General features: G+C 36.0%; 2 protein-coding genes and 1 long non-coding RNA gene across 5 annotated transcripts in view; 2 read left to right on the top strand and 1 right to left on the bottom strand.

Moving 5' to 3' along the window:
* LOC134824197 (calpain-5-like) overlaps positions 1 to 13,506 on the bottom strand; it is a 61,249-nt gene that overhangs the window by 32,237 nt on the left and 15,506 nt on the right. The window lies entirely within an intron of this gene.
* Positions 1 to 13,506, top strand: part of LOC134824198 (uncharacterized) — a 33,578-nt gene that overhangs the window by 15,728 nt on the left and 4,344 nt on the right. The gene's annotated exons all lie outside the window — the stretch shown is intronic.
* On the top strand, positions 2,733 to 12,171 carry LOC134824306 (uncharacterized). Of its 3 annotated transcripts, none has more exons than XR_010161383.1 (7): positions 2,733 to 2,986; positions 9,295 to 9,429; positions 9,561 to 9,695; positions 10,246 to 10,392; positions 10,560 to 10,691; positions 11,421 to 11,556; positions 11,691 to 12,171. It is a non-coding gene; the product is annotated as an uncharacterized LOC134824306 (long non-coding RNA). The 3 variants fall into 3 exon arrangements; XR_010161384.1 differs by lacking the exon at positions 2,733 to 2,986 and adding an exon at positions 7,822 to 9,080; XR_010161382.1 differs by lacking the exon at positions 2,733 to 2,986 and having other exon boundaries at positions 7,824 to 9,429.

Raw genomic sequence — 13,506 nt, 5'->3', positions numbered from 1 at the left:
GCATCTTTCCGACTACCCTTTTTATAAAGAGATGTAACATTTGCTGTCTTCCACTGTTCTGGAATTTTTCCACTTGAAGCACATGTTTGAAATAATTTAGTCACAGCAGAAACAAAACTTGAATTATGTTCAAGTTCTTTTAATAATTTAGGATGTACATACGACAAATACGGGTTTTATTGTTCAACTAGAGGCCATCTAACAGGTACCTCTGAAAGTACAGAAAAGTGGTGGATTTCGGGGTCCAGGATACTCCCTCTTTGTTCTTTATGGTGGTAATATTTCTCTGAGATGTTTGCAGAGTCTTTATTTCATGATCTTTCTAGTCGGATAAATCCTGGAGAGCATCATTTTGTCCCCAAAGAAATTCGACCCTCCTAATGAATGCTTTTTGTGTGCTGCTTTTTGTTAACACTTCATCTAGATAGAAATGTGAGTCTGCCCACCCAGCTCTTCTTTCAGTTGCAGGTAACTGGTGTCTTGCACCTCCAGACACAATAGGAGCTGGTGTACGGGAGAATCAATGAAGCTGTTACAGAAACGACAGGCCTCACCACTGCCACCACCCATGAATTTAAAAACGTGGTTTGATGTGGATATTGCACTTGGTCCATTATAAATGTGGATACTGCTAAGGATATATATAATAATATAATATTAAGAATTTGATTCACGATGTCAATCCTTCGCAGCTCGGTGAGGCACAGTGGTGCATTTCGCCGATCTACCTCTGTGGTTGCGAGAAGCATTATTTGATGCGCGCGCGACCCAGTAGTGCATCGCGCTACAAACTTTTTCAGGAACATGAAAACAATTTACCAATCAACTTTACCAATTTTCAGCTTGTATCACTGATCACGTCGTGACACCCCATTTTCATATTTCACTTAGTGAAAGTATCCGGGCGGAAGCCACGATACAGCCGCGAACTCGAGCGCGGCGAGCTTACAACTGACAACGTGAGGCAACAATCAGCTGCACTAACTAATTCAAGGGACACTGTCGAATGTTAAAACATATATGAATCCTGCGCAAAGGTTACTCAAACAATAAAATATTCAAGGCGTAATTTTTATAACAACATTTATGGATATTCATACTCCAAATTCACTTGTAGTGCGATGCAATACTGAATACTGGGCCGAAACGCGCATCAAATAATTCTTCTCAGTAGATCGGCAAAATGCATTGCACTGGGCCTCGCCGAGCTGCGAAGGATTGACATCGTGAATCAACATAGTCATGTAATTCAATATTTGTCTCACGTCAAGATTTTCGTTTTACCGTTGCGAAAGCCAATAGCCATGATATTACTGCCGCGCACTTGTGCGCGGCGGGCACACAACGTCAAACTGCAAACGTTGCTTTATCCAGAGCCCTTGCGCTTGTGGCTTGTAGAAGCGCGCGCCCGCCTGACTTGTAAAACAAGCGCGCCCGCAGTGGCACGAAAGCACATGGTTAGTAAAACGTCAAACGAAGCAGAGCAACGATCGACGAGAATGCAAGAATGCTAGAAAGCAAGAATGCTAGTTCGCGCGGCGCGTCGAAGCGGCGAAGTCCTCCAAAAACCTGGTTTGAGCTCCTTCTGTGCAATGGCTAATATATTTACAACTAATACATTTTTTGTTTTTACATACAGTTTTACTTTAATTTTCACCTTTTTATATAACCACGAGTTTGATATGTCTTACCTGGGGACCTCAGGCTATTATGTTCATAAATAGCCCTGCGGTTTCTTTGCGCTTAAATCCAATATTCGCGCGCAAAAATTACACCGGCGCGCCTTCCATTAACTATGCTTTAGACGCATACATTATTAGCAGCGAGTGTGTTAAACGGACGGTCACTTGCGCCGCGCGTAATTAGCAATGCAACACTAGCGACTAATTTGTAATTGAAAATTATATCTCAACAATCGCAACATTTCTAAAATTTTAGTTCTGCAAATTTGGCAATGGAAATTATGTTATTCAAATATATTTGCGGTCATTTTATGAACGGTTAGAATTTTGATCAATAGAGCCACTAGTTTCTAATATGAATAATAAGTAATTTGTAATTGACGGTTCTTTATTTTTGCTATTGACAGATTATAATTGTTAATAATTGATAACTATGTTATAATATAGTAAATAGATATAATGTTAACAATAATATCATTCGTATCATTTTATAGACTATAAATACTCAAACTAATATATTAAATCATGCAGCTGATCAGTTATAAACTATAAAGCTCTATTGTACAGTTTAAGTTAATCATTTAAAGTTTAATGATCATGTTCGTACCTTGTAATGGTGAACTGGTTGATTCACGATGTCAATCCTTCGCAGCTCGGTGAGGCACAGTGGTGCATTTCGCCGATCTACCGAAGTGGTTGCGAGAAGAATTATTTGATCATTGATGCGCGGCGCGACCCAGCAGTGCATCGCGCTACAAGTGAACTGGTAACTATAAAATGAATTTGGGTGCTGAGTAAATTTGTGGTGAAGTTTATTTGAAAAAGTTTACATAAAAATGATTAAAAATGATTTTAAATTTTATTTTGCACAGGGCCTCAGGCCTGTGCTGGCGATATTAGCGATTTCGATTATCATATATCAGCGCGCAATATCAAATTGAGCGAATTCGACACAGAGTGCGAAATTCTCATATAGACACTCCGCAAGCAATTTATTTTCAGGTGTAAAAAATCAATTATGAAGCTGTCTTTGCTAAATATTTCGTTTGCTCATCATGAACTGTCTCTCGATCGATTGCAATTTACAATTCTACTACTTATAAAAATTGTTCCAAGGCTGAAATAACGAAATAAGTAGCAATGTATTAATCGTTGATGTTATTGTTTACTTTATATTTAAATGCTTTTAAATCGATCAGGTTTCGTCAAATTTCGTTTTTAACATAGTCATGGATACAACTCCAATCAACGAAAACAAACGTAGGATCAGTGAATCCAATTTGGATGTTCAAACAACTCCTAAGGTAAGAAAAGTTAAAGGTACAATCAACATTCGTAATTTAAATTACACTCCAGTCGCATGTAAAACTCCTAAGACTTCTTCTAGTTCTTCGATGGCTGTTGATTGTGATTTTGTACCTGGGAGAACTCCAAAAATTTTCACCCCTGATTCCAAAAGATCCTCTCTACCTTCAAGTTCTTCCGTCGTTACTCCAGTAACGGCCATGGTTTCTGATGTTAGAGAGCGATTAAATATATTTGATGCTCCACTGACAGAGAACGAGTTACTTAAAAAATGTCTAACAAAACTTGAAAGTATAAACGAATTGCCTAACTGCATATGTGCTATAGGTTATTTGTTTAAGGAGTCTGCTCATCTTGAAAATACAAAATCTTCAGTTTTAGATAGAATGCCAAAATTCTTAGGCTACTACAAGGGACCATCTTGTAAAAAGTTTTTTGCACGAATGCGAATAAAGTTAAGTAGCCTTGATGAAGAATTCAGGTCCTTCGCAAAAAATACCCTCGAGAGCTCTTCCGAACAGCATCTCTCTATGAAAGAATTTGTTAAAGACGCTGCTTGCAAAATTTGCATTCAAAATGATGATCCTATAACTGACACAGAGTTAAAATCTATTGTAACTAAATTGTACGAATCTAGATTAAAATCCGGTCAAAGCTCACTAGAAGTGCATACTTTGTTATCAAATTTAAACAATACCGCATTCGATGAGTTCAGTTTAGTCACTGAAAATCTTCCAGATCAAGTAGCCGAAAACTTAGAAATCTTTCAGAAAAACCTTAACGAACAGTCAGCGCTTCTATACTTTGCGACAGCCATTCCCAATAACCAAATAGTATCTTTGGACCGAAAGTTATATTGCAAACCGAAAAAAGTACACAAAACAGTTGATGAAATTATTGCATTGCATCCTAATGTACAGATGAAGAACATACAGTCATCCATTCCTGAACTCGATTTTAACCTTCTATTGTTAGATTATGAAAAACATATCAAAGAATTTGGTACTGAGCAGAAAACTTTCTTTCAGGCATTAGGTGAAAAGTATCAGATCATAGGATCTCGTGGGGGCACGTCTCGGCCAGGCATCTATGCCCAAACAATAGTGATGCATCATATAAAAAAGCTTGAAAATGGGGATCAAGATCGTTTTAGTACGTTGTTCAGTGCTTTTGAAATTGGATTCCGGCGACGCGCCAAACTAGAGCAATTCGAACTGATTGGCAAATATAAATTTCCACGGTTTCCTAACAAAAAGTCTGCAATAGCTGAGATGAATCGCCTTGTCAAAGATAAGATAATTTTGATAGGTCAGTCACAATCGGCAGAAACAATCACTGCCACCCATCACGTAACTGGTGAAAAAATTGAAATCAACTTAGAATTACGCAAAGTGACTTTCGACGAGTTACGCGAGTTTACTCTTCATAAACATGAAAAATACCTTCGCGCTAAAGAACCCTCCTACTACAGCACTCTGACCAAGGCAACAATATTGAAAATGTTTAAAGAGTATGGAATATTAAACAGCTGTCATCAAAACTTAGAAAAAGGAGAGTTGCAAAAATTGGTAAGAAAATACGAAACAACCCGAGAGATTGGGATATGGTATGACCATGCAACCATAGCGAATCGATCACATGTTCAATTCACGTTTCAAATAATTTACAATATCGCAACATATGTGTGCCCTCCTGGCATGGACAAGGACGATATGCAAAAAGAAATTGAGACTCCACAAATTTATGTGCTTGGTTTGTCGAAATCAACCACTGAGGCGGAGCGAAAATTCGATAAAATGCGCCTGAATGATATCCTTACATTATCTACTCCAAAATCAGTAAATGGTATAAGTTTCAACGATATTTTCACAATTTCCTTTGGGGACAACCCTGTTAGATGTAGTGAAAATGGCCAAAATAAGAGCGGACCATACCGCCTGTGCTCCCTACCTATGGATATTTCGCAATACGCTTCATACAAAGACTTGTTGACCTATGATCACTTGTCAGTTAGTGACAAGCGTCTAATTGCAAGCAAAGGAAACTTCTTTGATAAACCTGGAGATAACCTTAATGTAAATCTTCAGGAAATTAATTCTAGATTGTATTGCGAAAAGGCAAAAATACCCTTTGTCGATGCAGCGGATGCTAGGGAAAAACACGTACAATTTCTTTGTGGTATTAAAAGTATGCCAGCCATGTTATCAAATCATCCTTATACTGATCTATCCCTCCTTAACCTACACAAGTGGTCAGTACTTCCACTAGAGGTTTTACATGATCTGAAAGGTCTCCTCAAAAAATCTTTGGAGTACATTCCTGGCTCTATTCACCTTAATGATAATGATTATAGTACCCTTAAAGCAATCCATGCTATAGTACACAAAACAGGAGATGAGCTTTATTTGCTTAAAGATAAACAATCTGCTGAATCATTGGCAAAAGCTTTAGTTGATATATGTAAAGATCTTGAAGAGAAATATTTCCCCTCTGGACTGATTGACCAATGTCATAAATGTGGCCATCTATTCACTATATCCATAATTGAGAAATGTCTGAAATGTACTGTTGTTGGTTACTATCGGGTATTGTGCGAACTTCAACTTTACGGCTATAAGCATGAGTCTAAAAGGAATTCTTACGAAGCTGTAAGGCTGCATAACTTGACCTTTTTGCTTTTTTACTTTCTACAAAGTCTTGAAAATGTTCTTCCAAGATTTAGTAAAGAAACAATCATTAGGTCCACTTACTGTGTGAATGTAATCTACTACCTGCCTATTGCATTTGAGCTTCAAAATTCTATCAGCTTCAACGCAGGCCGTCACGAAGACATGTTTCGGCAGTTAAAAAACATTGTTAGAAATTTTACGAACCAACAGCACTCAAAACCTCAGCTATTATTGCATGTCATGAGGCGGTTAGAGGCAACTAGGCACTATCATGGAACTCACTTCAGTAATATGAGCAGTGGGTACTCGAAAAAGATGACAAATTTTCTGAAAAATTCTCCGCGCCCAGAAATTTCATATTCTAAAAAGTTCATTGAACAGTGCGAAGATTTTCCTTTCCTCTTACAAAGGCTCTCTCCATTTTTAGTCTGCAATGGTGATGACAGATATGTATCTACTGCACAAAAGGATTTTTTTGTGTTCAGTTATAAGTCTTGTGGATGCGCTGCAGATGATTGTTCAGTCTGTGAAGGTAAATTTTTTCCTCCCTTTGGTATCAACAACATCAAAGTTTCCAGTATCTCAAAAATTCTCGAAACAAAAGAGGCCATATACAACAACATAAAATTCAAAATTGAAAGTCAAGATGATAGGCTTGTTTACAAAAATTTGGTTGAGTTAGTTTCAGGAAAACACCTTGTGTGTCATGATCAGAGTACTAATATCAATATATCCAACCAGATTCTATCTGAAACTTCGATAGAAACTATCAATGATGCTCAAATCCAGTTGCCCCAAACTTTTAAAAGACTTCTTGAAAAATTGCCTGCAATAGATCATAAGGATTATAAGCGATTGAAAAATAGCTTTCAAGTTAGATGTCTAGCCAAAATATACAACGACGTTGACAAAGACTTGATAATATTCGATATGGTTGTCGGGTCATTGGTCAGTATACAAAAACAGTATCCACCTGCCCTATTGAAAGATATGGCACCATATTATGAGGCACAGAAAAATTACATTACGCATGTTCGACAACATATCCATAAGTTAAATGACTTTGTTACTGAACTCCAAGACAAAATTCAAACCCTTAGTTTAGAAGTAGACCAAAACGATTTGACTTTGTATGAAGAAGAATCAGACATAGATCCTAGTAGACTTGGATCATGTATAAATTCCCATTCTCAAGAACAGTTGGTAATTTTGCAGAAGCGCATGCTTGCATGTAGATACACGCTCCAAAGTCTTTACCTAGAATCAAACGCGCATGGATATATGTTAACTGAATTTGACGAAGGTCTGTTTTAATGATTATTTCAGGTATTATTCAAGTTAAGTGGTCAGTGTTTAGTATTAAGTAGTGTTTAAGTCATTTTGCTTGTCAATTTATTACAGTTATTTGGTTTTGTATTTTATTGACATTTTTATTGACTAAGTATAAGTAGTACTTAAGTCATTTTGCTTGTTCAATTATTACAGTTATTTGGTTTTTTATTTTATTGACATTTTTCAATATTAAATCATAGTTATATTATATCATATTTTTACAATTAATTTATTCAAAGCTCTAATGCAGGGAGATTATACAATGGCCCTGTTGAGGAATAAGGTGCTAGACATCATATTAAATCCAGGGAAGGTGTAGGTTGCCCTGCAGATATTATAATATAATACTATTATAGTAAAATTGTTGTTGTTTTATATATTATATATCACTTGAAGTGCACATATTTATCTGAATACCTCTTAGATTTTAGTCGCTCATAAGTTGGCCTCCTAGTTGTATGTTTAAAAATGTATTTGCACATTTCATTCTACCTTACAAGACATATTTATAACGTACGAAATGTGGCGGTTTTCCGAAAATTTCTCCATATTTTCGGACCGCCAAAATTTCGGTCGTCGTAATAGAATCCGTCGCATTATCTTTTAGCTTATTTCAATGACTGTGCCTTCACTGCTTTATTTTGTTTCTAAAAAGTAATATCAAGTAAAATAAATAAATAAATTCTGGCATCTTGGGACAAATTATCACCACACCAATGACGAATTGAATGTCAAGCAATACAGTTTAAATTTGCATTAAAATACATGTATGTACATTGTACTAACATGAAAGTCTTACAGTCTTAATACAGACTAAGTTTGAACATGATTTTACCGAATTTCAGAAATTTCCTTACTGCTTACTGTCACAAAAAATGATGAAAAATACCCTTATTTTCTGTGACGTCCGAAATTTGACGGTTTTTGTTCAATTTCGCCATATTTTCGGACCGCCAAAATTTCGGTCGTCGCAAATAAGGCCGCCATAAATATGTCTTGTAAGGTAAATGATTTGTGATCAGGCTAGTCGAGGATTATGAGCTCGATTCATTTTTAAGAGCTACCAGCGTAAGTATATGCGAACTTCAAGTTCCTCTATTAGTCTGGGGATCTAGGCTAAGGTTAAGGGGTCTAGTATTTAACAACTATAGTTGTTTCTAATAAAAGGGAGTGATATCTATAAGTACAAAGTCAGTTTCAAGATAATTCAAGACCCTTCAGGTCCCATTTAGCCCAGTATAGCTTATATAATATATAGTATCCACTGTTGATTCCACAAATTTTGATTGTCATCAGCTTGTCAATGAATTTAGTTAGATTTAGAATAGAGATCCCCAGACTAGTCTAGTGTTGACTATTTCATAACTTTTGTTTTTCAGTATTTGTGTAATACCAAGTCATACGTGAATATTTAATGTAAATTGAACTACTTTTAATTAAATGATTCAAGTCATTTTATATGTATAATGTTAATAAGATAAATTTACGATAATCACAATTCAAGTTACTGTTTTACCGCTTTATGTTCAAATTTTATACTACTTTAAACATTGAACATGACACACAGTTAGCCCAAGTATATGGGACATGACTTAACCCTAATTTATTCTGTCAATTTATTCAAATAATTTTGATCTTAAAACATTGACACTCTAATTTGATTCAGTCTTACCTTATTAGCTATTATATAGCTAACATAGCTCTTACATAATGATCTTTCACATATAAGAACACTTTCAATGTTTTAAGGTCATAAAAAGCTGAAAAAGGTATCACCTCCACGTGGTTTTCGGCGGGCAATTATGTTAAATATGATCAGTTAAATTGTTATTTAAAATGATTAGTTAACATAAGCAAACGGTACCACTTAATTATCTATACTTAAGCAGTGGGTCTGGCCGTGGGGGGCTTTATTTATTGAAGATGTAAATGCCTGCTTCGTAAATTGTACTAGCTAATAGCTTATACAAATAATCGTACAATTTCTCTTAAACTGTTTCTGTATATATGAGAGGATTAGAATTTAGAGCTGGAGCTCTTATTTAATATATTCACTCTATTCTTGGATTCACAGCATTAAATTTATTCATAGGTACGTACTGTGATTTCATTATTTGATTTGAAATTTTTTGTATTAACATTATTTTGTTTGATGGTTCAGTGCAGTAGTAAATAATTACCATTTTTGTATCGTACATTATACTAAACTGAGGTGTCTCTGACATTTCCACTATGATCAGAAAAGTCTGTAACATTTAATCTATGTACCGAAATTATTAAGATCTGTGTAATGTATGTATTTTCAGTTGAGATTGGTTCGGGAGCTAAAGCAAAAGTTGTTGAATCGTGAGAAACCCTAATATAATCCCTATTCACAGAACTTGCAGCGTACTGTATACTATCGTGTCTCTCACATTTCCATTTTCCACCATGATCAGAAGGTTTGTTACATTTCATTTTTGTCCCGAAATTATTCAAATCTGTGTCACATTTCCGCTATGATCAGAAAAGTCTGTAACATTTAATCTATGTACCGAAATTATTAAGATCTGTGTAATGTATGTATTTTCAGTTGAGATTGGTTCGGGAGCTAAAGCAAAAGTTGTTGAATCGTGAGAAACCCTAATATAATCCCTATTCACAGAACTTGCAGCGTACTGTATACTATTGTGTCTCTCACATTTCCATTTTCCACCATGATCAGAAGGTTTGTTACATTTCATTTTTGTCCCGAAATTATTCAAATCTGTGTCACATTTCCGCTATGATCAGAAAAGTCTGTAACATTTAATCTATGTACCCGAAATTATTAAGATCTGTGTAATGTATGTATTTTCAGTTGAGATTGGTTCGGGAGCTAAAGCAAAAGTTGTTGAATCGTGAGCAAAGTTTCAGGATGATTGCTCAAAAACTGAAAAAGATAAAGTCGATATTCACTATTCAGTGCACCTGATTGAAAATCACGCAATACCGAAGAAATTAGCGATATAATGATGGGGTACTGAATACTCTCCCGCAATTGTTGGGATAGCCTGAGGTGCTTATCCCCTTTTCAGTAACCTTAGTGATACTGATAATTGATAAATGCGAGATCATAGTTAACATTAATATACAATTATAAGAGAGGAATGCATAGACCAACCATCTAAGATCTTGATTCAACTTTAATTTATATCATAAAAATAGTGATCAGTGAACAGATTACAGAACAGTAATAATTATTCCTAAACTTGATCATTATCCAGTAATATCCTCAGGACTGACTAGATGCGGAAGCAGTGGTTAAGGATATGAGGAAGCCAGAATAAGAACTATACTTCACAGATATTCGTTTCACAGACCATGAAATAGGCCACACCATCAGAAACCTGGAGGAGTGGATGTCTCCTTCCAAAATAAAGACGGTGAGTCCTGGCATCGGTCCAAGAATTTAACCAGCATACTTTGCCATGGTATTTGGACTAATGTAATCGAAATAGACAAATTAATGTGAAATATTATTTCAAACATCTCCTTTCATCCACACAATCACTGTTCACCTCACAATCAAGTCTAAACACTTGGCCTCCAGGACGCTTCACAAACTACAAATCTGTGCACTGCCGGAACGCTGGTATGGAGTTCGCTAACGACGTCAGATATCCTCCATTTAAAAACAGCAAGCTAAAAGATTTCCTCTACACTTTCTTGTTCTACAACTCAGGTGGGTTTTAATAAATTGAAAGTGAAACTGATATCCCAACCATATCAAAATGTAACTAGATATGTCTCTAGATACGGGTCATGAATGATTATGTTCAACAGATCAGTGCTGATAAGATTGAACCTATACATATATTATCAAGAAGTAAGGTGTCTGACAGTGTACGACACCAGTATTTATTGGTTGTCAACACCCTTTTACGCGTACAAATTGTATACGCATTACGCGTCATTAACATTTTCTAAAGCTTAAGATAGTCTGGATTTGACCTTAATCTTGAAATTTCATAAACTCCCGCCATAAAGAACAGTCTAGAAGAGTTTTAGTCTATCGAAAGAGTTTTAGTATCTCATGTCGGTCACATTGTCTTTCTGTTGGTCAAATATGAAATGTCAGCCCTTTCAGACAATTAAACTCGCGCGCGCTAAATGGCGCGCGTAAAGCCGCGCTTTCGCGTCGAATGATTTTGTTCAAAATCTAAGCTTATTGCTTTAAAAATCCACCATTTCTTAACTTCTGGTGGTGTTTTTCCTGAGCTGTCTATATCATTCTAGAGGCAATCATTTAAACTTCAATTCAGTTTCAAAGTTTAGTCCGAAAGAAGGTAAATGTTGTCTAAAATCGCCACTAAAGAGATAAATTCGGATTTGTGTATAGAAAATAAACATTTTGGCAGAACTTTCAAAGTCTTCAGCATTCTCTCTGGTATTGAACTGTTCAATTTCTCAGGTTTATACAACCCCCGGAAGTACAGAGAAAAGAGCATACACAGTGTGGAATCTCGATAGCCTCTTAAGAGGACGTAAAAGCAACTCTGATCTTGGAGGCTGGAATTTCAACAATTCCAGGTCACGATTCTCAAACAGTAAGCCAAGTTTAGCAGTTTGAGATGCACTGGATTTTCTCTCATTACTGCACACAAGTGTCAGATTTAATTTCACTGAAACTTAAGTCTCACCCGTATTATTAATTGGTTGCTTATATTAAAATCTGTTTCAGATGTCGAAGGTAATGGATAGCAGCGTCTAGAAATGCCCACTGTACAACTGAGAAGTGCTCCTTTGTTGCCCTCCTTCTCCAGACACTACATGTCAATAGTCCGAACAAAAAGTTGTAATATAAGTAACTGCTAAGGAGGGATTGTCGTTGAGAAAGGCATTTAAAAGACCAATCCAGAGCCTTCTGCCTTGTTCTTTTCACAGCAGACCATCAAGTTTTACAACAGATAGAAACAGAATCCTTAGCAAACTGTGCCCAGCCCAAAACCTACCAAATCAGACTGATTAAAGCTGCTCATATCTGCTATATAGCATCAATTAAAAATCAATGTAGCGACGACTCCGAACTAATCGATGAAGATGCGATGCTGGTCGCTTCTTGTATTAAAAATAATCTGAGACAAACAATGTTATTACTATAATATTGTAGCATAATGACGCTTTGCGTATAGCTGCTTTCCCATTTCTAATTATGCATTTCATCCTATAGTACAACTTGTAATATGATAAACTAATCAATATTAACTTAACACTAGAGAAGCTTTTTGATGAAAATAGTAAACAACTTATTTCAGTTCAAACTAAATTAAAGGTCAGACCGGGATTCGAACCCTCAGCTAGCACGGTCAATCGCCCTCTTAGCCAACTAAGCTATCGTTCCGGGGGCCGAAAATCAATATTAACTATCATATTCTCGTGCTCGCGCATTCCCTTCGCAAAGTTATTCTACGACGGTGTACATTTTTAGCCATTTTGGGGCTATTGCGCGGCGCGGAAGCTTTAAACTGTCATAACTCTGTCCAGGAACAGTCCCCAGAACTGATTAAACTTGTGATTTCCTAGTCAGAGGATGTACTTTACGAAAATATATGATTTGTCATACCTGCGTCCACACAGTGGAATCACAAATGGGTATAGTCGCGAACGCAAAGAAACCGCAGGGAGAGATAAGGCGGAATGACAGGCTGAGCGCGGCCCAGTAAGATATGTCATTTTTACATCATTGAATTTTGTCTATAACTCAAATTTTTTAAATTTGAAACCACAGTCCTAATGGTTTTTTTTTAAAAAGAAAAAATAATAATTACCAACATTTTATTTTTATTTTTGTTATATTGATAACACTATACGCGACCCCGACCAACACTGCGCGTTTTACAAAATAATTCCATGATTAATGATACATATCTTTCCCAGAGGTAATTTTATGTTGTACATTTAAAATTGTTAATATGTAATAACAAATAAACTGCAGACCAGGCGCGTGATATTTAATAATAGTTGCACCACTTCAAAAAATCTATACAAGTATCATTCCTGTTCATTTTAATTCAAAATGCAAAATTTGGAAGTCTGACTTGGAATATACGTTATCAGTTATGCACAATTGGTCTACGCTTTGCAAAACATTTTCCAAAAAATGTATTGTAAAACATTTTGCTTATCGGATTACGTGCGATCTATTGTATTGTAAAATTATTTTATTCGCATCTTTAAACAACCCTTTTCTTTGTGTCAACTCAATCGGAGCTTATTACGCTGACCAAAGTTTTATCTTAGGCGAAAACTTATTTGGCTGAGGACCCCAGGTTCACAGGTTATAATGTTTATATAATACAAATTCGGCGGAATTTGATACAAGTTGTATACCGCCTTCATTATAACCACCTCTTAAAATAGACCAGCATGGTTGTTTGCTGGTGAAGTGTTCTTGCAAGGCTTTTAAGCTATGTAGGAACGGCTTGTACAGCGAACAAGAGAAGATTCTGTGGTCTTTGTTGTCTTAAACTTGGTTATTTGGATATAGAGGGTGGTAG

This window comes from Bolinopsis microptera, chromosome 12 (assembly GCF_026151205.1).
Source record: "Bolinopsis microptera isolate Bmic1 chromosome 12, MBARI_Bmic_1.0, whole genome shotgun sequence".
In the NCBI taxonomy this organism is placed as follows: domain Eukaryota; kingdom Metazoa; phylum Ctenophora; class Tentaculata; order Lobata; family Bolinopsidae; genus Bolinopsis; species Bolinopsis microptera.
The sequence above is the reverse complement of the archived record's forward strand: the minus strand, read 5'-3'. Positions and strand labels throughout refer to the sequence as shown.